Source organism: Melospiza georgiana, chromosome 16 (genome assembly GCF_028018845.1).
Source record: "Melospiza georgiana isolate bMelGeo1 chromosome 16, bMelGeo1.pri, whole genome shotgun sequence".
In the NCBI taxonomy this organism is placed as follows: domain Eukaryota; kingdom Metazoa; phylum Chordata; class Aves; order Passeriformes; family Passerellidae; genus Melospiza; species Melospiza georgiana.
The window spans coordinates 12,657,165-12,681,927 of NC_080445.1; the positions used below are offsets into that span (position 1 = coordinate 12,657,165).

Below are 24,763 nucleotides of genomic sequence, written 5' to 3' on the forward strand. Positions count from 1 at the left end.
CTTACGGGGACAAACCTCACATAATTGAAATATTACTGTGATGGCAGCAGCTGTTGAGGTTTCAGTCATTCCAGATTTCTATCTTTTTTGCTTATCTTCAAGTATTTTCAATGTACTCATTGAATGCTACAGATGAGCACCATCACATTATGTCTCATGGCACACCAGAAGTTCTAAATGAATTTAGTTTGTCATCCCTTACATCTTCTTCTCCTTAAAAAAGGGAGTGTTTTTCTTCTGAATTTTCCAATTGATAAAGAAAATCACAGAGAAGCAGGCCACAGCAGCTAACTGTAAAATATGTGCCTTTCAGTGAATGGTGCAGCTGGAGGTTTTTTTTTAAACTGCTGCAAAGGTGCACGTGTCATCCTAGAAAGCTTCCAGCTCAAAGCCTTCAGTGGGTAACTGATTTAGCCATAATTTCCTGAACTGACTTTCTGCACTGTGGGAACTATTAAAAACCAACATAACCACTGAAGGAAAGTGAATAATGGCAAAATTCAAAAGTAGCATCTCGAGCAGAAGGCAATTCTGCACCTGCCCAGTTTGTAAAGTGCTTTTACTACAGTGAAATGTGGTTTAGTCTCGGATGCAGGTCCATGTCCAACACACGGGGGCTCTCCATGCCTGATGGATTCCTGCTGGAATGGTTCTTCCCGCAGCCACCTAACGAGCAGCACCACACAAGGGAAGCTAATGAAGCAGATTCAGATGGAAAAGCATCCTGTGATTTGTCACAAACGTGCTGCAGCTTTATTTCAAAAGGGTTTGTGGTTTCCATGTGCAACTTTGAGCCAGACAACCAATATGTTAAAAAATCCAATGTCCATCAGATGCCACAGACCCAACAGAGCAACTGGAGCTCAAGGAAATCCACATCTGAGAAAGCATGATGTTAACTCATGCTAAATAATATTCTTTGGAGAGAATCTAAATTATAAGGATTTTAAACCTGAACTAGGAAAAGAAATACAATCAGAAAACAAAAGGTTTTTTTTCTCTACCAAGCAGAATTTTAAAATGTTCTCCAGGGGTTGGATCCTGCAAGCATCCACAATGCTGCTAAGAGCACAGTGAAACTAATTACAAAAGTACACAAAAATAATTGGGTTTAGCATTGGACCTATGTAAATCCAAAAAAGCAGTGACACAAAATACTAGGTGTTTTCAGAAATCATTTTTCTGTATATTCAAAATGTCAGTGCTTTTCTTTAGCCAATTGCTCACAAGCAGCCTCCATAGCAAATTTGTAAATGTGATTATACCAATCTGAATTGCTCCATTTTGCATTAAGAGCTGAGGTTGCCTTTTCCCAAGGTGTATTTGCTACTGATGTCACCAATCTCTCTTGAAGGTTCTAGTTCTGTTTCTGTCAGTCATGCAATTAAATCAGTTTAAAAATGAATTAACTTAAACATTGCAAGTGTCCAAAGCTACTTTCACACTCTTACTGCAATGCTACATGCAAAAGCTTGCAGCATATTAAATAAAAATGTTATTTTCTATATTTTGTCCAAAAAGTCATGCCTAATTTCATTCAGAAACAAGAAATCAAACACCATCAATAAAAAAGCAGAGGAACATAATTTTGATGCAACTAAAACAGTATTGTTGTAATAAATGTTACTTCAAACATTGCCACAAAAAAGTTTCCTGCAGAAACGCTATGAAAGCTGCTATAAAAATAACCAGTCATGCCTGTACCTACCCCCCCGTAAAGTGCAAAAATTCACATTCCACAGGATAGGGATTTTTTGCACAGCCACTGCTGCTTAGGAGGTCAAGTTCAAAAAAGAATTACTTATCCAAAGCCCTAAAATAAAGCAAAGTTTCTGAAGAAGGACCAAATCAAAGAAAAAAACTCTGTATTTTTGTCAAGTGTAAGGAAGGCACCTTTTACCAGCAGCATTCACTTTCAAAATTGTTGACTCTTTTTTTGAGCTTGTTGCAAAGCTTAATGTGAAACATAAGGTAACAACACATCTACCAACATGAAGAAGAAACAGGTCTCTGAAAAGTCTTGAAGCAAAATAATTCCTTCTGTGCTTATACATATTCACAGCCCTGTTGAAATGCTGAAGTAGTCACAGGAATTTGCATTCCTAAAGCAGGCAGCACTGCCACAGGAACAGGGATTACTAGTAAAGGCTGCAATATGGACTTTAATATCTCACTCTATATGTCCTTCAGAGGTAATCTGGATCTGCATTTAGGTGTTTTTTCCAAAAAAATTACATTTTTTTTGTTTAGTAATTAGAAAAAACCAACTTTTTACTATGCTGTGAATTCAAAATGTCTTCCAATTCTGCAATATTTTTTCCTTCCCACAGTATTAATGCAAATTGCTTCCTCAATAAAACTGCAAAAGGTTAATTTGTCTACAGAGCCCCATGACCAGGAAAACACAGATGTGACACTGCTCACCCCAGCAGGGTGGGGAAATGCCAAAACACAATGGAAAATACCTAAAAAACCTGGAAGTGCTTCCCCTTGGAGGCCAAATGCTGCAAGGTAACACCTCCAAATGACAAAGTGCAGCCTCTGGCACAGAGCAGGGCCCTGAGTGCTGCTCAGAACATCAAATAAATTCAATATAAACCATTGCCCAGCCCCAGCTGGAAGGCACTGAGGGAGCACCGAGGCTCCCCAGCCATCCTTAGAGGCACAGAGCCCCAGAGGAGACAGAATTGAGAATTTTCACTCTGCCTTTGCCCCCTCAGTAAAGCAGAGTGAGCACAACCACCGTGAGTGAGTCTGGCACGTGCCTGCTCCTACCCACAGGGATCTGAGCAAAGAAAAGAGAATGAGAGTTTAGAGATTTCTAGAAGATTTTTGTCCCAGAAAATAGGCAAAGAAAGACTCCTGGGCAGCTGTGTGAGAAGGATGGAGGTAGAATTCTGCTGAGAAAATGGGTAACTGCCTATCCTTTATTCTTAGTTAACAACAAATCTTTATTTTGCAGCTGTATTTATTTTTACTCCACCTATTTTCCTTTGCAGTTGCTCTCCAGATTGCAGAACACACCAGTGAAACTTCTGTCACTAGCTTTAGAGGCATGATGTTCACTTCCTCCTAAAATGAATGCAAAGACTTAAATATCTTCACAAACACAGGATATAAAGCAGCATAGGGATTGTTATTTGAGATAATTTAAGCATATTTTCATCACTTAATATAACAGAGCAACACAAATGCCACAATTTCTGCACTATCAGGTGGAGGCAGAGGTTGAGCCCACCTCCAGCTCAGTTCTTGGGGAGCTTCTCTCCTTTAAAGTCCTGCTGGCACAGAGAATGTCACAGCTTGTGCATGCAAGCAGCCCCTTGCTCCCGCTCATCTGTGCCACAACACAGTAGACTAATTAATTTTTTAAAGCATTCAAGATGTGACACATACATGGGATTGAATACAGATTAGCATTACAATAATCACAGAGCTTCCGTAGCCTTGAATTTGTCTTCTTGGAGCGAAGTTCCCTTTAATGTGCAAATGAACGATGGCACTACGTATCTGGAAATAAACAGGCTCATTGTGATCTCATTGTGATCCAAAGACAGCACTTTGGGTTATATTAACAGGATGGCAGAGAAATTAAAGATCCATAAAAGATGCAAAAAAGGCCCAACTGCCTGGTGCCACATCCTGATCCATCCCACCAGTGGTGTCCTGGAGTGGTGGTAGGAAAATCTCCTTCCCCACAAATGTTCCTGGATTTTGGTTGTTCTCATGACTTGTAAGAGCTTTTTTTGGCCTAGTTGTAAAGACAGGATATGTTTGCCAAGCTGAGTCAAAAGATAGCAAAAGGGACATGAAATTCTCTCAAAACTTCAATCCCAGCAAAAGCTGAGAGAGAGGTTGAGAGGAGAGATGGGAGGAGAGATGGCCCATGCAGCAAAAGGAAAGGGAATGGGGACACAGGGCAGTGAGCTGGCTGGAGTGCTCAAACCCTGAGTATAACTTATAGTAAAGGGGAACAAAATGATTTTTTTTTTTAAATTTATTTTTTAACCTTTCAGTTTTTGAGATTAACTACATCAATGAGTCTGAAGTCACCTCACACATCCCAGGCCCCACTTCAGGCTCAGCAAAAGGACCAGCACATCCTTCAGGAAGAAATCCTTGACTGACTGTGGGCAGGCCCTGGCACAGGGTGCCCAGAGCAGCTGTGGCTGCCCCTGGATCCCTGGCAGAGCCCAAGGCCAGGCTGGGCAGGGCTGGGAGCAGCCTGGGACAGTGGGAGGTGTCCCTGCCATGGCAGGGGTGGGATGAGATGGGTTTGAAGGTCCCTTCCAACCCAAACCACTCTTGGATTCATGTGCTTGGCAAAAAGGGCTGCTCCTGGTAGCTGTTGGTAAACAAATACATTCCCACAGGATCCTCAGTGCCAGGGCAGTTAATTATAGGGTTTGCTTTATAGTGAGATGCAAAACACAGCTCAGAAATAGACAGCGCTCCAGAAGGATTTAGGGAGACCAACGCTAAGTTTGTCATGCACACAGGATAGTTTATATCAGCATCCATGTAAGATGCTTCCAAGAATAATGAGTGCACAATATTTTAAAAACAAATTTCACACGTTTTTCTGACAAAATGTTGTGAACTCATGGTGTTAATTTTAGCAGTTTCGATTGGATTTGGGGTGGTTGGAAATGCAAGGGGAAATCTGCAGTCATCAGGATGTGACACTCATTAACACTTTCACAAAATACCCACTGGATTTGCATAAACTCTGTAAAGATTCATTGGTGAATCTTTAATATGAGATTTCCCTTGGTTTTACTCCACGCTCAGCTCCATTTGCCCTCCCTCTCTCCTCTCCCCTGCCAGCGAGAACTGCTGTAAACAGTTCATAACAAAGCACAATAAAATGTACTGAAAAATGAAAATATACTTGTTATTACCCAAAAGCCTATATAATTGCAGATATAATTTCATAAACTGCAAATATTTTTCAAGAAATCCTTCTGTAAGGGAGAGAAGTACTAATTGGATACAATGGCTTGATAGAGTGGCACTCCAAGTCACTTAATAAATCTGGAGATGCACAGGCAAGTTCTTTAATGACCTGTGTATAAAACCCATCCATGGCCCAGCTTGCAGACAGCACAGGATTTGCATGCAAAATAGCAGGAAAAGAGTCTAGAAAAGAGAGAAGCCACTAAGGCAGCAGAAGGTTTCTGGTCCTGACTCAAAAACTGTAAGCAAATGCCACTGTGAAGGGAAATAATTCTTGCTATCCCAATATTATAAATGTAGGAATACATTAAAATATATATAAAAAAATAAAGCTTGGTCATTTAAGTCTTCTTTAAGAGATCCTTTTCAAGAGTCAATATTTGCTATGAGTTTTTAACTGAACTAACCCAGACCTGTTGGACTACACTGACTACATCAACAGTACAGCATACAGTCCAATATGTAATGGGAAGTTCACAATAATTAAAAAAAAAAAATTCTCTTTTGAACTATTAAAAAAAATAAAAAGCATCACCAGGTTTAAAAATTCTCATGAAAGTTCATTCTGCTGCTAAAAATGCTTTTTGGTTACTTTTGGTTCTAAATTGAAATCTCCTACAAGAATGGTTACGAGTTCAGCATTAATAGGATAAGATAAAGTATTATTCTGACTCTTAAGGAGTCAGAATAAAATTTTCAATTCAATTCAATTCTTCTCCCTGTCCTAAATTCCTGCATAGAGACATAAATGACATTTAATTTCTGGTGTGCTATACTCCAACCCAACAATTTCTGTTGGAGCCTAAGCTTTGAAATTATTTGAACTATGTACCTGCATAGAACAGTTCCACCAGACAATAGATTATTTCACTTGCTTGCATTTTGAGCAAATTTATTGACTGAGAGTCTCGTTTCATTGCCCCTACTCAACACATCATTATCTCTGATATCCCACAAGCACATGAAAGAATTTTCTAAAGGAAAATACAACCCAAGTGTGAGGGCCAGGATACATTCCTGTATTTTATTTCTGGTTAAACTCTCAGGCTCAGATCACCTTTATGTCTTGTTCACTACTGAGTAATGGAAGCAGGCGAGGGAGAAAAATGAATATAAGTGGTTTTATTTGTCTTGTGGAATCTTTTTAAAGATAAATTAGAACATCAGAACTTGGAGATTTTTCCCTCCTGCTGAACAACTGCAAATTGTGCTGAGGTCACTTGAAGTGTAAATACTCTGAGCACTTTTCATTTGGGTTTTCATTTTAAAAAAAGTAATCTCAAAGTGGAACAAATTTTTTGTTACGGTTTAGTAAGCAGAGTTCTCATTCCAATGCTTTAATGCTCCCAAAGCACAACTGATCACAAAGCAACAGCAGATCTTGGTAAGTAAAAACTCAAAAAAAATTCTCTAACTCAGAATTACCCATTTCCAAGGCTTACCCATCACAGGACTAATTTGTACCCATCAAAAAGCACAAAACTTGTGGGATAATTTCAATAATCACAATAGCAACAACATCCTCTGTGCCATTACTCAAAGAATTCTCCTTGTTGGATGCACAGTGGAATGCCAAAGCAGCAAAGCACTCTGGCACTCCCTGCTTCAGGACTGCAAGGGTTCCACCCCAAACTGCAGAGCAAGAAAATGAATAAATCAAAAAATAAATAAATCAAAAAGGCATTACAGCTTTCAGAGTGTGCTAATGACACGTGAACTCCCTGCCCCTGTGACTGAAGTGCTGGTTATTATTGGACAACCACTGGGAAAATAAGCTGTTAGAAAATAAGAAGTCTTTACTTTTATTTCACTAATTCAAACGGCACCATAATGACTCCTTTGAACACGATTTCTCAAAGCTGTCATACATTGTTCATGAGAGGCAAGGAAAACAAGTTCATCAGATATTTCCCTTCTAATTTCTCTGTATCAATGGCAGGAATCTCAAAACACAGGCATGCCACAGTGTCCCTCACAAGATAGTAAAGTAAAACTTAGATGGACAGCTCCTTTCTACCTTTCATGAGATTGTAGGATGAAAAACAAATTTCAGGATCTAAAACCAGGAAAAGGAAGAGGACACTATTCTGCTGCTTCACACCTCCCTATGCCTGGGTATACTGGACATTTTGGGTGGCTGAAAGGGATGGGGCTCACAGAAACTCAGGAATAACTGAAGTATGGATAAAACACATTTCTATGATTATAAGGCGATTTTTTTGGCACTCATACCTGGTAGTCCGCAGCAATTCCCTCTAGACAGAGCTTGGAAGCTGGGCACCAGAAATGTGGCTGTTGTAGCCACAGCTCTCTTCATAGAGAGCAGCAGGCAGGCACAACTTCCCAAAGACATTTCCTAGGAATCACAGTAAGGAACCTCAGAGAAAGAGGAAACAGTTCTTATCGCTATTCTCTGCTCCTGTTGTTTTTGCACATGTGGAATGTCTTAGGAAGATTGTTTACCTGAAGGGATTTGCTAATTGGATTCTGGTGACGGTTGTTTGCATTAATTGGCCAATTGGGCCAAAGCTGTGTCCTGGCTGTCGGGAGACAGTTGTGGTGGTACCACTCGTTGGTTTCTCTGGGTCTAGATTGAAGGCACTTGAGACAGTAATTCATGTTTCTACTCAAGTATTTATTATTTCTTATCAGTAAAACAGTCGCACTACTGTGAGTTTGGCAGCTTTTCATTAGAAGGCACAAAATGGCCAACAATCTCTTGTTCCAAGGTCTTTTAAGACTAAACTCTCCAATTAAGAACTGACACCTGGATTATTTCCCTTTCAACCCAATAACTGATCCCACAAAGCTGCAATGCTGACTTTTCTGCACAATTACAAAATGCTACCCAAACCCATGAAGAGGAAGGAAGATGAAGCATGAAGAAGAAACCCAGGACAACACCCTGTGCCCTCCATCTTGCTTCTATCTACAACATACAAAAAATCCTAAAACTTATTTTTTTTTTTGCCTAAGTGATACACCTACACTAATCTCTATAACCTATTTCACACTTTTGTGAACTCTAGTCTATCTTGAAGTCTAGGAAACTTCCTCCATGAATAAAAGTCAAAGTCAGTGCTGCCCTGGGGGCTCAGGGCACCCCAGAACAGACAGAGCAATATTCCCAGTGCCCTGGGTTTCCACAGAGAGTCATGGGTTTTTCTTTAGTATTCTTTAATATCTCTTTATTATATAATTTAGCATAGTATTAATGTAATATAGCAAAGTTTAATGAAGCTATTGTTCAGCATTCTGAGTCAGTGGAGTCAGATGCCTGTCATTCCCCACCTCTTTCTACCATATGGCCCTGAGGAATCTATATCAGCATGAACTTCTTAAAATGCAGACAGGATGGGAAAACAGACCAGGTATTTTGAAGGCTGACACTCTCCTGGACAGGGAGCTGGCCCAGGCTGGGCAGATGTGCTTTGGCAGCAGCTGGAGCTCGGTGCCAGCTGCCAGCACCCTCCCAGCACTGATGCTGGGACACACAGAGCGTGGCTGTGGCAGAAATGCAAACTCAGGTTTCAAATAAAAGCTCATGCTTTGCACACTGAGAGCTCCTCAGCCTGATGCTGGAATAAAGACACAGCGCAGCACATGGAGCTAGAGCTGGCAATAAAGGAAACTCCGGACTCCAAATGAGGAAACAAGGAACTCCATGTTCACCATAATCTTGTGCCCACATCCCTGCTCCAGGCACCAATTTCCACCAAACGTTCTTTTCCAGAGAGATCAGGCTTCTTTTTGAAAGCACACAAGGAGTCAGCGCCACTATTCCATCCCAGTATCAGTGGGTTTCCCCTCCTGATTTTAGAATTTCCTACCATTTAGAATTTCCTACCAAATGCCACCACTTCTAGAGGTTCACATATTTTCACAGCCTTTGCTGCCCTCTCTTCTCTTTGGAAAACCCTAAATGCACCCATTCAGAAGACAAACTAAAAGGCTGTGAACCACTATTAAGTGTTAATTTTGTTAAACAAAATGGCATCCACACTCTGAACAGCACATAAAGGAAAGAGCCAAAATTCAGGACACAAGTCAGGGCAACATATTCCATGTTGACTTCAACTGAAAAAAAAATTAATTTGTGGATATAAAATTTTGAATGAAAATTACAGTAATAATAAAACTGCAAGTCAACTTTTTACTGCATTGCAATAAAATATTACTCAAAGCTTCAGTATGTCATGTCTCATTCTAGTGGAAAGTTCAAAAAAACCCCAAAAAGATTTAGGAGGTTATAATTTTAGATATATATATTTGTGATATATCTATATTTTTATATTTCTATCTATAAAAATCATAGAAATGTTCCCAAACTAATACATTTGCTGAGACTTTTAAAAGAAATACTGTTCACCATTATTCCATCAATGAAACAGAGAAGACAAGAAAAACAAGTGAACCAAATTACCCCCAAGCCCAAGTGATGCTCACCTGAATGTTTGCTGCACTGAATAAACATTATCTATATATTTTTATCACATATATCTAACATCCTTAACAGACAAGCAAGTACAGCACAACCTGATTGTGATTATTTGGAAAACAGAACAGCACCAGAGATGTTTTTTGAGTTGCAATGCCAGGTACAATGGTCAGGAATATTTTGTAGAGAAGTTGTTGAGATTAGTTGCTTACAACAGGCTGGAAGGCTCTGGCAATAAAGTGCCATCACCTTTTAATAAAATGGGAAGGGTAAAGTTTAATTTACAACAGAAAAGAAAATTTCCTCCATTCTTGTGAATTCTCACGCATCATTAAATCTTTTTTGTATTGTTCCAAGAGCAGTGGGGTTTGGGTGATTTCACTAATTGAACTCAGAGCAGGATGATTTTCGGAACACCATTTAAAGATTCTCCTATTTTTATTAACTTCCACACCTAGAGAAGGGAGTGAGCATCACAGCACCTCTGCTCTGGCAGTTTTATTATTTCATGCCAACTTCACACAGTGACTTCAGCTGCTCCTCCTGACACAAATGCCTTCCAAGTGTCACACCTACTCTGCAGATTTCCAACACAGCCCTTCTAAGACTTTTAAATGGTTGCTCCATCAACATCCTTAGAATTTACCAATATTTCAAGAGAATAAAATATTCCATATTTGTTTATGTTTTATAACTACATATCCCCCCAAGCAAATAAACTGTGTGTTCTAACCTGTGGAGTTGTGCAGCATTTACTGAAATTGTAGATTCATACTGTTATTATGAGAGCATGGAACAACAAATATAAAATTAAAACTCATCATTACCTTGAAATCTGGCATGAAACCTGAAACTAAATTAAAACTTATCTAAATGCCAAAACCAAGGAGGAGAAAAACACCACCAAAGGGAAAACTTGTTCCTAGATTCTCGTTCCTATTTCCCATTCAATTTGTTTGCATATTTGCAAACAGAAGACTGAAAAAAGGTACCTGAACAGTCACAACTGAGTCACCTGGAACAGTGAGAGGCTGGTACGTGGATGAAGGGAAACATCTTTGCATCAAGACTTTGAAAAAGTCTAAATCTACTCCAAATCCAGACTTGGAGGGCTGTTGAGAATACAGCAAGATTTAATTCTCTGGATGAGTCTTATACCATATACTATTGATAAAGAGCAATAAAATTACACAAAATGGGATAATTTTTACCACATCCAAGGAGATATGAAATCACTTGCCTGGGCACAACTCAGTAACACCTGAACTACTCCCCATGCACCTGCACACAGAGGCAGAAATGCAGACAGCTGCAACTGCAGGCAGATTTTAGGAATTCTGTGAAAACATCCACTGAAACATGAGGAAAAGTTTGCACAGCTTTTCACCGCTGAACTTGACAACAGAAGTTCAATGAAGAATCAAACCAAATTATTTTTCTTGTGAAATAGAACAGGATGTCATTTGATTCAAATCTGCTGCTCCAATTATTTGGTCGTTAGAACAATGATTCACCATTCCAGGCATCTTCATACACAGCTCTGGGCCCATATCAAAGAGGCCAATCTGCCATGTAGAACACCAGAAATCAAGTTTTCCCATGAAGGACATTTTTATTTCTGCCAACTCTAGTATATAAATCTTCAAACAATAATAAGCTCAATAAATTTAATGCAGCTGGAAATGAGTCAGATAAGCAGAAACGGCAGGCCTTCAATGAATAACTGACAGGCCAAGGGAAGGACAGGACAATTGGAATGGCAGCCTCAGCCACAGTGTAAATCAGCACTGAACTATCTGAGAACTCTGCAGGATGCCACCAGAGATGGTGGCTGGGCTGGAGAGAATAGGGGTGGAAAATAATTGCCTGAAGAGTGAAGAACACAAACCAGAGTGCAAGGATTTGAACAGACTAAAGGAAATGAGGATGGGGATAGGAAGGCCAGGTGCAAGCTCACTGACTGATCCAGTGGTGCCGGCAAGGGGGGTTATTTAGAGATGCAAACGAGATGGGGCTGCTGTGGAACTGCCTCGAGCTGTTTATTTTCCAGCATCATTCTCATTACATGATTATGACAATGGGAAGAGGCCAGCAGCTCACATTCCAGGAAGAAGGCCAAAAAACTTAATGTTACAACTTACTTTATAAGCTTCTTGACCAACCACACAAAGCAAAAGCACATTGACAGTAGTTCCATCCAACCACCAGAAGCACAGGTACCTTTGGTTAAACAAAGCTTGCTTATTTCGAATACAATACCTGCTTGTAAGCCTTAAAACACAACACACATTATTAAGCTTTAATCTTCCTAATATCTTGCTAGATAAACTTTTCTGTAGCTTGGAGAGTTATTCTAGACAAGCGTTAATACACAGACCATTGTTCTATTTGCCCTTGCTTTTTCTACAGTTTAAATAATTTTTCTGCTAACCTAACTCATCACTGCTGCTTTAGCTCTACTCACAGTTCTGCTGTATCTAAGGCCTGCCTTTTACAACTTTCTCCAAACCCTCTAATTTTATAGATTCCCACAAGCCAGGCAAGAGTCTCAGCACCAGCAGCACCATCCCAGGTCAGGAGCTGGCAAACACTGCTCCTTGTTCTGGAAACCTGGAATTTGAGGGGTAAGGTGTGCCTCAAACACTGAAAGCTGGGTGCCTGAGGGGCCAGCCAAGGTTTTTGGCAACAACAAGATGTGGAGCAAGCTCATCTCCCATGATCTGAGATAGGCTGGCAAATAAAGCCCTCTTGCTGCCTGCACATCGAAAACCAGTCTTACAAAAAAGCTTCTACAGAATGTGGTCTGTCCCTGAATGTATCAGAAATGAAATGTGTGCAGTAAAATCTGTGAGTGTTCCCTGCAGACACAGCCCTGCCCTGCACTTGAGCAGAGCCCTTCTGCTGAAGGTCTTTCCGTTAAGTGAAATATAAATTGGTAACTGTTGTTGATACTAATTTCTTAGGCACTTATAACTAAATTATCCACTAGAGAGCACAGCAACATTTTCAAACACATTCTGCTTATGCCTGCAAGTGCCAAGTGAGGTCCTTGTGGCACTCAAAGTCACTCTCTACACAAGAAATATGCTAAACAATCTGCCATGCACAGCAGAGATAAGGAGTGGACTCAATACAAGGCTTGAACGAGAAAAGGTCAACAGACCATGAACTTTTAATGAACAAATTTCAGCTGCTCCCAGCCTGGTGTGCAGTTCTTGGACATCACTGATGAAACAACTTCTTTTGCATTATCCACTTTTGTGTGTAAATATATAACAACATACAACAGAAAGAGAAAATACATAAATACATTCTTCCTATGTGCAGGAGAAAGGCTGAGCAGCTCAGCTCATCAGCATTCTGGGCAAGAGCTGCTCTGCTTCCTGCTCTCCAATATATTCTGGTGATGTCATGACATTTTTACTTTCCATTAAAGAAAACCTTTCATCATTTACTATTTCCTATTTTAATGAGCATCCTGAAAATTCATCTATTGTTTGAAAACGTAAATAAAATATTCTTCAGTTTTGCTGTATTTTACAGTTGCTGAGAGCAAAAAGATCATCATCCATATGAAGTACTCTGGAATTTCTGCTTTAAAATATTGTTTTAAACTGCTGTATTCCCAGAGGCCTTCATCAATACATTGACAAGGGTGTCCACAGCACGCAGAAATCTGAATTGCACGTCTCAGAGCCACAGGGAGACAAATTAACTCTACCAGAGATCTTTACTAAATATGTTTTTCCTCCTTTTCCCACAAACCATTTGAGTCAATCATTGCTGTAAAAAGATTAATAGCATAGGGCATCTTGTATTCCCAGAAAAATCATAGAACTTGGCAGATCTAGTCAAATATGTTCAGAAGAGGATAGATTCAGACACTGAAAAAAAAAAGTTATTGCAAGTATTTAAGTCTGAAATAAGCCACATATAAGAGAAATCTTGCCCTAAACAGCCTCACTTACAGCTTTATAATCTGGAGAGGAGGGGATTTATAGATATTTCACATTTTTGTTGGCACCCACCCCCATGAACAATTCCTACCCAATTTCCAGTCTAAACCTCCTCCAGTTTAAGGCCAACCCCCTTTGTCCTATCAGTATGTGTCCCCATGAAAAGTCCCTGTCCAAACACTCAGCGCCATTTCTTTGGGGTTACTCTAATCCACTTTTCTCTTCAATCCTATTAGCTTAAAATCATCGTAGTTTTCATAATAGGCATCATTACATGTTTATACAGTTGAGGAAAAACAAACAAACCACAAAATAAAACAACGAACCGCATAAAAATAGAAAGAAGAAACATTTAATTTTTTTCTCAATGTACAGTTATGGATAACTCCTGACACAAGTTTAGCAAATCCTCCTCGAAACTGAGAAATGTATTTCCATATTGATAGAAGTGTATTTCCGTATTGATAGACCTGATTTCCTCTTTCTGCCTTTCCAATCACACCAATGGGGTCTGAGTCAGAGGGGGAGGGTGCAGGGGTGTTATTAACTGGCAACACCCTGCAAAATAAAGCCAGAAAGCAGCAGCAGCAGCCAGATCCTACCTGGAGAGCAGGTTTGTGATACAGGCAGCATCTGTGCCTGCTTCAGCAAAAAAAGTGGAGCCTTTTTTGATGATTTCCAGCCCCCTGTAAAACAGTTCTCTGCAGCATAAAGTGTCCTGGTCTTGGGAGCAAAGCTTCTTTGAAGGGGGGAAAAATTTCCTGGCTGGGGATGAAGTGCTGACCCGTGGTTATTAGAGCTGCAGCTCCTTCACCTGCGTGGTTTTCCTAAGTGTTTTGGCTCTGCAAGAGTTGATGAGCAGTTTAACATCCTGCTGGGAAAATAATAGCTTCTATATCCATGTGTGGACCATTTCAATTCATCTAGGGAAGAAAAGTCTCTGTAGGTGCAAAGGCTCACATGAAATATACACTTTTAATAAAGCATTTAGAGACACAAAGAGTGATACTGTCTTCCAATCTCAGTTAAAGACAAGCTCATGCTGGAAAAAAATTTGTTCATGTTGGACAAATGCTGAAGCTGAGGGGCCTAAGGATTCTGTGTGCAGTGTACCACACACTTCTAAAGGGATTTGTGAAATACAGAGCTGTGTTTGGTGTCAGGTACATGCAGGCAATGTGTGTATGTGTGATTGCCATGTGTGTGGAGACCAACCATGGGACAGTTGCGAATTCTAATAATAACTGAGGAAAGTAAAGCATGGAAGAAGGCCTTTGAACCTATCTTTTGTTTGAAATTAACCTTAGTTGATTTAGGAGCATTGGAATTAAGGCATTAAGGATGTTGCTCTTTCCTTGTAACTAAGCCTTAAAGAGTTTTGCAATAATAACCTTTTGAAATATAATTTTAGAATATTGCTTGTATCTTTGAAACTATAGCTTTAGAATATATATAAAGGAAACATGCTTATCTCACACCTTAACAAAACAGGGAAAAGCAGCTTGAGAAAGGAAGATGAACATCAACTCAAGGATTATTAGTTTTGACCAAGGGAAGCTGGACATCACTGTTAAGAGATTTATAGTCCTTGTAATTAAAAGGTGGACACACATCTGGGGAGCTGGACTTCACCAGATGGGATTTGTGTTTCTTCTTTCAGAAAGCAGACCAGCACCATCTGGGGATGTTCCTTTTGGGATACATCCTGAGAAAAACTAAATCACAACAGTGTATAGAATTGGGATGTAAAAATTGGAATAGAAACTGCTGATGAATAAAAATTGGAATAGAAACTGCTGGGGAAGCTTTTGAGTACCCCTATAAATACCTGTAACCTCAACTATGGGTGTGCAGTTGGAGGGAAAAATTCCCCTCTGTACCCAGCACTGTATTGCTCATACTTTACCATATTAATTAATAAATTGATTGCTGCTTGAATACTGGCCTAGTCAAGTTTCTTATTCATAAAAGATTCTAACTGGATTTATCTTTTTAAAAGGTGTTCTGCTTTTGTTTAAATTACTGATTTTAAATCTGACAGAAGTCACTCAAAAGACTGTTCTTTTCAAACAGCATTACCACAATAAAAATTAAAATACATCTAGACTAAAGCAGGAAATTTATTATTCAGTAAAATTCTGCACCTCTGACTGCTTTGAGTGTATCATACCAAAGGCTCTCACAAGGATGAGAAAAGACTCAATTTGAGGAAAAGCCACAGCAAAGAGGCTCTATTAATTAATCAAGGAAAAAGGAACCTATTGAATACCATGGAGAGGTGGTATTTGGAACTCATCAGTGTGGGCTCAGGAAGAGCCCCAATGTGGGCTCCTCATGCAGGAGATGGATAAAGAGATGGAATAATCATTCTCAGAAATTCCCCTTTCCGAGTTTTGCCCACTCAGGTGAGCCCAGGACCCAACCCCAGACTCCCCCAGCATGGCCTGGGTCCTACAAGGGGAGGTTTGGGGGCACACAGTGAAATTGGGGTCACACGGGGAGGTTTGGGGGCACACAGTGGGGTTTGAGGGGTTACACAGTGAGGTTTGGGGACAGACAGTGAGGTTTGGGGGCACACGGTGAGGTTTGGGGTCACAGTGAGGTTTGGGGACACACAGTGAGGTTTGGGGTCACAAGGGGAGGTTTGGGGGCACACTGTGAGGTTTAGGGGCACAAGGTGAGGTTTGGGACACACAATGAAATTGGGCTCACACAGTAAGGTTTTGGGGGCGCACAGTAAGGTTTGGGGGCACACAGGGAGGTTTGGGGTCCCTGCACCCCTGGGCTGGCTGCACTCTGGGCTGGAGCTGAGCTCTGTCCTGAGCATTGGCTGTAACTAAAGAAAGACAAAAAAAATCCCCCAAATCTGTTTTTTAGCAGCATGTGTGTGAGGATTGGCAGCAGTGGAGCCCTGCCCTGCTGCAAACCCAACCAGGTGACAGGAGCTGCTTTACATAAAGGTCATGGCTGTGCCCCAGCACTGCTCCCCTGTCAAGGACAATAACACAAATCAGAGCACCAGCAATGGGCTGTAAAATCACTCCAGCTCTGAAATTCTCTGCTGAGAATCCCAAGGGAGGTCATTTATCACACAAACTTGTGAATCTCACAAAGACAGCAATGCTATCTTAACATAATCACGTTTTTTTTAATAAGCCTCAGCTCATCAATACACAAAAATTTTGTGAAGAATTAATTTAATATGGGCCCCTTCACAAGTTCCAGATTATCCATCTTGGCTTTTTGGAATGGAAACAGGAGACTCATTTCTCTGACAAATTGAAAGATAAAAATTATCTTAAGCTTTCCACAAATACTACTTTTGTGTAAACTGAGAAAAGCACATGCACAGTATCATTTAGCAAAATTAACAGAATTATTTTTGCACTGATGACACTAAAATAAACTCAAAATATACATAAGAAGAAGGCTCTTTTTTATCTTCTGTCTACACACCCAATAAAGTGGATCTCTGCATATATTTCATATAAACCTTACACAAATCTCAGGCAGTCCTAGATCTAGCTATATTTCACAGCTAGAGTGGTTTTAATTAAGAACTTGTGAAGAATGGAAATGTATGTGCTTCAACATCACACCAGCAAGCTCCAAAGCAACAACATATATGGTAAAAGCAACAGGATATCCCAAACAGCCCAAACCAGCAGCCATATGGCCCAGGACACACATTCCATCTGTTATAGGATAGAATTAGCAGATTATTCTACCCATTATTATATTTTTCCAAACAGAATTGAGAATGCAGAACTATGTACCAGTAGAGAGCTGGTATTTCACTAATCCTGTTCAAATTGTGCCCTAATGTGTCTTTCAATAAGCAGTACAGAAATTTAACCTTGTCACAAATTACTTGAAGATGTTGGAAGGAGAGGGGGGAAAGGAAGGAGAAGATAAAATAAAAAAAAAATTAAAAAGAAGTAAAAAAATCAAGATATATGTAGATCTGTCTTGTGGATAAAAGCAGCTAATCCCAGTCTGGCTCCCACACAGTAACTCTTCTCCAAGAGCAAGGAAAGGGGAGGTAATTTCCCAGGGAGGTCCTGCAGGGTGACAGAATATATGGATTCCATTAACTGGGGAGCCCATCAATCTGCCCTGGCAGCCTGGGGATGGCAGGGCCACGCTGGGGGTGGCTCAGCAAAGGGGACACCAGCTGAAGGGCCCTGGGGAGGGGGAGCTGGCACCCCAGGATTGCTGGGACAGGCTGGGAATGCCCCCGGGCTGGCTGGGAGTGGAGCTGAGGGACAGACAGACATCACCAGCTCCGTGAGGGGCTGGGATTCTCTGCTCAAACAGCACAGGCAGGGCTGGGCCTTGTCCTTCTCTGGGAGCTGTCCTGGTCTGATAGGGCATGTCCTTGGGTGTCCTGGTCAGACAGGGCATGTCCTTGGGTGTCCTGGTCACATAGGGCATGTCCTTGGGTGTCCTGGTCTGATAGGGCATGTCCTTGGGTGTCCTGGTCACATAGGGCATGTCCTTGGGTGTCCTGGTCTGATAGGGCATGTCCTTGGGTGTCCTGGTCAGACAGGGCATGTCCTTGGGGGTCCTGGTCACATAGGCCATGTCATTGGGTGTCCTGGTCTGATAGGGCATGTCCTTGGGTGTCCTGGTCACATAGGCCATGTCCTTGGGATGTCCTGGTCACATAGGCCATGTCCTTGGGTGGGCTCCAGGATGGGGACAAGGAAAAGGCAGGGGTGTCACACTCTGCTGGCTCAGCAGGGCCTGGTGTGGGATCACAGAGCCACAGGGAGCAGGGACCTGCATGGCAATCCAGAGCCACAGTGTCACACAGGGGCCTGCATGGCCATCCAGAGCCACAGTGTCACACAGGGGCCTGCAGGGCAATCCAGAGCCACAGTGTCACACACAGAGCAGGACATGGCCATCCAGAGCCACAGTGTCACACAGGGGCCTGCATGGTCATCCAGAGCCACAGTGTCACACACAGAGCAGGACATGGCCATCCAGAGCCACAGTGTCACACAGGGGCCTGCATGGCCATCCAGAGCCATAGTGTCACACACAGAGCAGGACATGGCCATCCAGAGCCACAGTGTCACACATGGACCTCCAGGGCAATCCAGAGCCACAGAGCCAGACGGATCAGGGACCTGCATGGCAATCCAGAGCCACAGTATCACCCCTGGAACAGAGACATGGCAGTGCAGAGCCACAGTGTCACCTACAGAGCAGGGACATGGCAGTGCAGAGCCACAGTGTCACCCCTGGAACAGGGACATGGCAGTGCAGAGCCTCAGTGTCACACAGGGACATGGCAATCCAGAGCCACAGTGTCACCCCTGACTCAGGGATCTGCATGGCAATGCAGAGTCACACAGTGTCACACACAGAGCAGGGACCTGCAAGGCAATCCAGGGTCACAGTGTCACCCTGGCTATGGGACCTGCATGGCAATCCAGAGCTGCAGTGGGTCTCTGCATATATTTCATATATTTAGTTCACATTCATATATATATTCATACATATTTTTCACCCTGGCTCCTGCATGGCAATGCAGAGGCACAGGGACATGTCACCCACAGATGAGGGACCTGCATGGGACATGTCACCCACAGATCAGGGGGCTGCAGGGGATACCCAGTAGGTTATCAGGTCACTGCGACAGTGCTGATAATTCCCCAGGGTCACAGCATCAGTGCTCCTGCCACCTACAGAGCTGTGCAAATTTAGGAAACTGTCCGCTTTTGGGAAATGTTTTCTCTCTCTCCCCTGCTTTCAAAACCCCAGAGGAACACTGTAAAATGTTATAGCTCTGCTACTTCACTCTTGTAACTTAACCTTGGATTTTGGGCACTTTTTTTTCCCTTAACAGTGCATTGTACCCTCTTCAAAAGTTTCTCCAATTAACCTGTACTGCTAATGACTGCCAGACAAAAACCTCTGGGAAGCAACACTAACAGAACACTGGATTTTTCCCTTATTTACCCACCTACTTGTAATTGTGCCACGCTTAAGGCCATTGAATCAAGTGAAGGAAGATATAAAAGTAGTTTATATTACTAAAGTACCTGAATGCTGACAAACAACAAAAAAATAACTGTGCATGTGTTCTGCAGTGATGAGAATCTGTGTATCTGCTTCGCACTGCTGTGCAAGGGTGCAGCTCCTACTTGGCTACAGCAAATGAGATACCAGCCCATCAGCTTCAGGAGGGGTGGAAAAAACTGCTCCCTGGCAATGAAAATACATCATTTTAAGGGCTTAATTTATTTCCTTTATTCGGTGATATTAGTTCTGGGTGCTTTCCTGCAGCATATCAGGTCTCTACAAACCCCAGTATCACTATGGCTAATCTATAATAACATAACTATCTGCAGTTCATTCCATCTCCTGCACCAAGCCATGAAACTCAATTACCAAGTGAGAAAAAAATGGGGAAGCCAAAACAATGATGTAGAGCAGGTGCCAGGGTGTCAGTGGAGCTGCCACAGTTATTGCTGTGTGCAGCTGAAGCACCTCAGAGATTGGGAACACTCAGGGCAGCCCATTCCCAGGCACACAGGGCAGCACAGGACAGTGGCATTTACACTGAATTTATCAAGCTAAGAGGCCCCAAGTTCAACCTGTATTTCCCCCACCTCCTTATTCACCTTAAATAATGTTGTTGATGTAATACAATGTTTAGACATTGAGATTTTTTACTTCTCAAAATAATCATTCTTCTCTACTGTATTTTAAAATGCCAGTGCATCAGAATTCATTACAGAACCAAACAAAACCAACAGAACACATGCATTTAATAGAGAAATAAACTGCAGCAAGCAACGGGTTTCAGTATTTAATAGCATGAATAATGAATTAAAAATTAAGTTTAAATTATGTTGAAGGTCACAGGAAAAGCCTCAAAGAAAGATAGTTAAACAGACTTTAAAAGGAAGATTTAAATAGGTGATCTTTTAGTATTCTAGCAAAAACACTCTGTCTTTCACTCTTTATTTAAATTAAAATACCACTCAGTGACTGACCTTTTTAACATGGCCTAAGGGAGCAGGGTATGATCTTGTTAGAAAAGAAGTGATATTAAAAGAGCAATACTATTAAAAAGCAGAAGATGATGGAACCCACAGATTAAAATTTGTTTGCTCAGGGAAGATTAACTTTTATGAAAAGTCCTTCCTGCTACAAGCAGAGACAACTGCTGCTGTTACCACTGTGGTAACCAGTTCAGGGAGTGAGTTAATAAAGACTGTCCTTAAAAGCAAGCCACAGAGCTCAATCCCAGCTTTGCTGACATTTCAGCAGAAGGGTCCCTTCTTTTCAGCATCCCCCTTGGCTGCCAGCTGTGGCAGGGATGGACTGGTCTGACTCTGCTCCTGAGCATTCCTCCAGTGGTGTCCTTCAGCTTCACTCCCCCCTTCCAGACTTGTATCAGGAGGGGATGTGACTGCAGGACATGAAATAACACCACACACACTCACACTGCTGCTCTCAAGGTAAAAAAGAGGGAACTTTATTTTCTGACTCCAACACTTACAGATGTCCAAAAGTGACAGTGGATTGGAGGGTGACAGTGCCACCTCTCCAATGACACTGGACAAACCAACAGTCCATCACATCTCTCCTCCTCCATAAAAGAATGCAAAACAAGAAGGTATTTACATAAAGTGTGTGAGAAAGTTCATTACAAGGATGTAGACAGCAGAAGGAAAATCTTAAAAAATCAGGGTGACAAAGGGGCACAGATCCTGCCCAAAGACAAAGAGGAGGGCAAGATTTTGCCCTTCTAAGTTCACAGAAAGCACCTGAAACTGCCAGATTGTGGTTACAGCCCTGCAGAGAGCTCAGCACAGTTATAGGGGAGCACTTTAACAATCCTCACTGTCACTATAGGACACAACACACAATGGAATCACTGCTCTTTCCAAGGTAAAGAAGGGATTTTTTACTTTCTGACTCCAACATTTATAGATTTCCAAAAGGCACAGTGGATTGGAGGGTGAAAGTGCCACTTCTCCAATGACACTGGACAAACTAGTAGTCTATTAAACTTCTCTTCTTCCATAAAAGAAGGCAAAACAATGAGTTATTTACAGAAAGTGTGGGAGAAGGTCCATTACAATAATGTAAACATCAAAAAGCTTAGAAAATCTTAAAAAATCAGACCAACACCTCACCTCACTTTGATCTCTGCTACTCCAAGTCAACCTCCAAAACCCCTCCTCCCCTTACTTAAACGGAGTCTATCTCCAGAGATGGAAATGATGAATGCCTAATCCCCACCAAGAATTAAACAGCTAAAACAAGTCACTGATTCACCCTTTCAAGAACTTTCAGCAGAGGCTGTGACCTCACAGTTCTGCACAGCAGAGACCCCTGAGCAGGGGGAGCTGAGCCCTCCTCAGCATTTTGGCACCAGCCAAGAGAGCCCTGAGCTGGTGCCACACTGCCCATGCCCACAGCAGGGCACAGGCTGGCATAGTTCAGCACTGGAATTGGGTTTGCAGGGACCCTCATGGCAGGGAGGAATGGTCAATCTGACTCCATGTTCTCAGAAGGCTGATTTATTATTTTAAGAATGCTATGCTAAACTAATGACTACAGAAAGGATGCTTACTCAATTAAAAAGATGATAAAGAAAACTCCTGACTCTCTCCAGAATCCTGACACAGCTTGGCCCTGATTGACCAAAGAGTGAAAACAACTCCCAGCAGAATGCAATGGAACAATCACCTGTGGGTAAACAATCTCCAAACACATTCCACATGAGCACAACACGGGAGAAGCAAATGAGAGAAGAATTGTTTTCCTTTTCTCCGAGGCTTGTCAGCTTCCCAGGAGAAAAATCCTGGGTGAAGGGATTTTTTAGAGAATGTGAATGCCACACACTGGCATTTGAAAGTTTTACACTTCACTGCTCAGAAATTAAGAAATGCGTTCTGTCCCTGAATTTCCATGTGGGTTTTAATGGATTAAAGCATCACTGTCATGACTTAGAGGAAATTCATATAAATTAGATGGCTGGTGAAACTGTGGGGAGGTTGTGTCCTTGAACTTGTCTGGTGTATCAATTAGTACATTATTAATTAAATCTAAACCACTAGAAGACTAAACTGCATTCAGTGAAGAAACCAAAACCTGATGTCACAAATTATGTGTTGTTAAAGGGAACACTTCAAAATAAAGATGTACAGGAAATCCAACACTACTGTCTTCCTGCAAGGAACCCAGGTGAAAATTCCCCAAAATACTAAACAGGCAAAGATCTAAAATCTCAGAACGTACGACATTTTTACTTCCTTTGGGTCCCAATATTCAAACATTACCAAAAAGGCAGAACCACATATGTGTATATAGGATATTCTACAATGTTTTAAGCAAGGGAGATCCTGTTTGATCCTGTTGTCTCCTTATAATACTGAATTTGCTGAACGTGCTCAAAGATGACATCTCCTATACTAAAAAAGAGAATAAACTGGAAGCCCTCCAGTTCTTTTGCTGCAGAGACTGAAATGAGCACCACTGAAACCAGGCATAACCTTCTGAAATCACATTCGTGTTCATTCATTTCAACCTCCTCACGAGGTAAAAACACCTGGTTAAAAGTCGGTAAAAACACCTGGTAAAAAGTTACCAGCCAGGCCAGGCAGTGTGGGCCATTCCCTTGGTATGCAGTAGATGCACTGTAAATATTTTCTTCAGTTTAATTCGTGGCTGGAAAGGGATTAAAGCAAAACAGTTCTGAGAACTAAAATTAAGGCAGTGCTGAGGCTTGGATGGATTTCTAAAAACAAGCATTTTTATGAATTTATACATATTATCTAATTTAGTTGCTGGGTTTTTCCCCATCTTCACTGAAATTTCAGAAAAATTACTCCAGTGATGGGAAACATACAAATATAACCTTTTCCTTTTCAGATCTCAATACATTTTATTAGAGAAATTGGTCTAGTAAAAAAAAAAAAAAAAAAAAAAAAAAACCAAAACAGAGCAAACAATAACAAATAAACCCAAACAAACAAAAAAAAGAGCAAACTATTTGTACTTATCTATCCTTAAAGTAAATCAAGGTAATTTGAACTATTCCAACCTCACCTCTTTGCACAGAATTTCTGGGGTTTTACTGTGCAGAATGGAGATGATGAGACTTTTTCTAAAAAATTCTTTGATATTCACTAATACCAAAAACCTTCTGTCCTATAGCCCTTTAAAATCTCTACATGCAAAAAAGTAACTGGAACAACAGAAAACCATCACAAAATGAGATAATCAAGTTCTGGTTTTGAAGATACAGAAAACAGATACATGATTTTTAAAAATCAGAATTTATTCGACTAAAGTCATGTTTAATCACTTTATTTTCAGATTACCATGGAATCATCACCAAAATTGTGTCTCCTTCAGTAATTTTTCATAAGAGTTTTTAAAAAAAGAGTCTCTAGGATTAGCTAAAGATATTATCAAATCCATGGTGATGTGGGTCTCTCTTGATTTTGAGTCCAAAGTCTGAAACATTGCTGGGTTGCTAAAAATTCTGTGTCTATTCACTTTCATTTGTAGCTAAAGCCACTTTTTGAATTTTGAATAAAAATAACAATATTGAATTAAAACACTGATACTCCTGACAAATAAAGCATAGAAAAGCCTTCACTGACAAGAAAGCCAAATCTGTTCCCCAATTATTTGAACAGCACTTTCCTCTGACTATGTTATAGATGCTCCCAGAGTTCTTAAAAATCAAATGTTGCACAAATTAATTCCAGAGAAGGAGGTGCAGGGGTGGGCAGGAAGAATCAGCATTGAGTACAAGTCAGTTTAATTTGCAGGTATCTGAGAGGACATTATAACAATGACACGAATAAGGATAACAAAATGTTAAGGAAAAAGCTCTGTCAGTAATGATACATTCAGATAAATGGCAAACGTACTCGCATGAACTCTATCATTACTGCTTCAATCACAGTCATACTTAAACTTTGGGGAGCTAATTTCATTTATAAATTCTGCTGCTGCACATCAATTATCAGCAGCATTACTAACAGTGAGGCACAGAACTGCTGTGCCAGGGTGACTGATTGTCTGGCATTAGCTCTGATAAGAGAAGGGTTGCAAACCACTTTAAATGTCAAAAACCTGCAACAATAATGGGCATAAGCACCAGTTATATTCCTCTAACTTCCCTGCCTCCCTGGCAATTCATTATTCTGTCTCCTCATTGCTACATCCTCTAACTAAAAAATATAAATGCCAAAGAGCACTGATCTCCCTTACAGAGCATTCCCAGAGAGAATGGGAGAGAATCAAAACCAGAGTTAATTCCCTGAGCAAAATATTTGCAGTTGAGTCTATTTCAAGATCAGTAACAAAATTTTGATGTCAAGGCATTAAAATCAATCCTTTCAACACAGCGATTCAGTTCAAGAAAAAGATG

The 24,763-nt window shown here is 41.0% G+C and overlaps 1 protein-coding gene across 24 annotated transcripts in view; it reads right to left on the reverse strand.

Moving 5' to 3' along the window:
* The window catches only part of RBFOX1 (RNA binding fox-1 homolog 1), a 1,171,935-nt gene that overhangs the window by 609,475 nt on the left and 537,697 nt on the right, over nt 1-24,763 (reverse strand). The gene's annotated exons all lie outside the window — the stretch shown is intronic.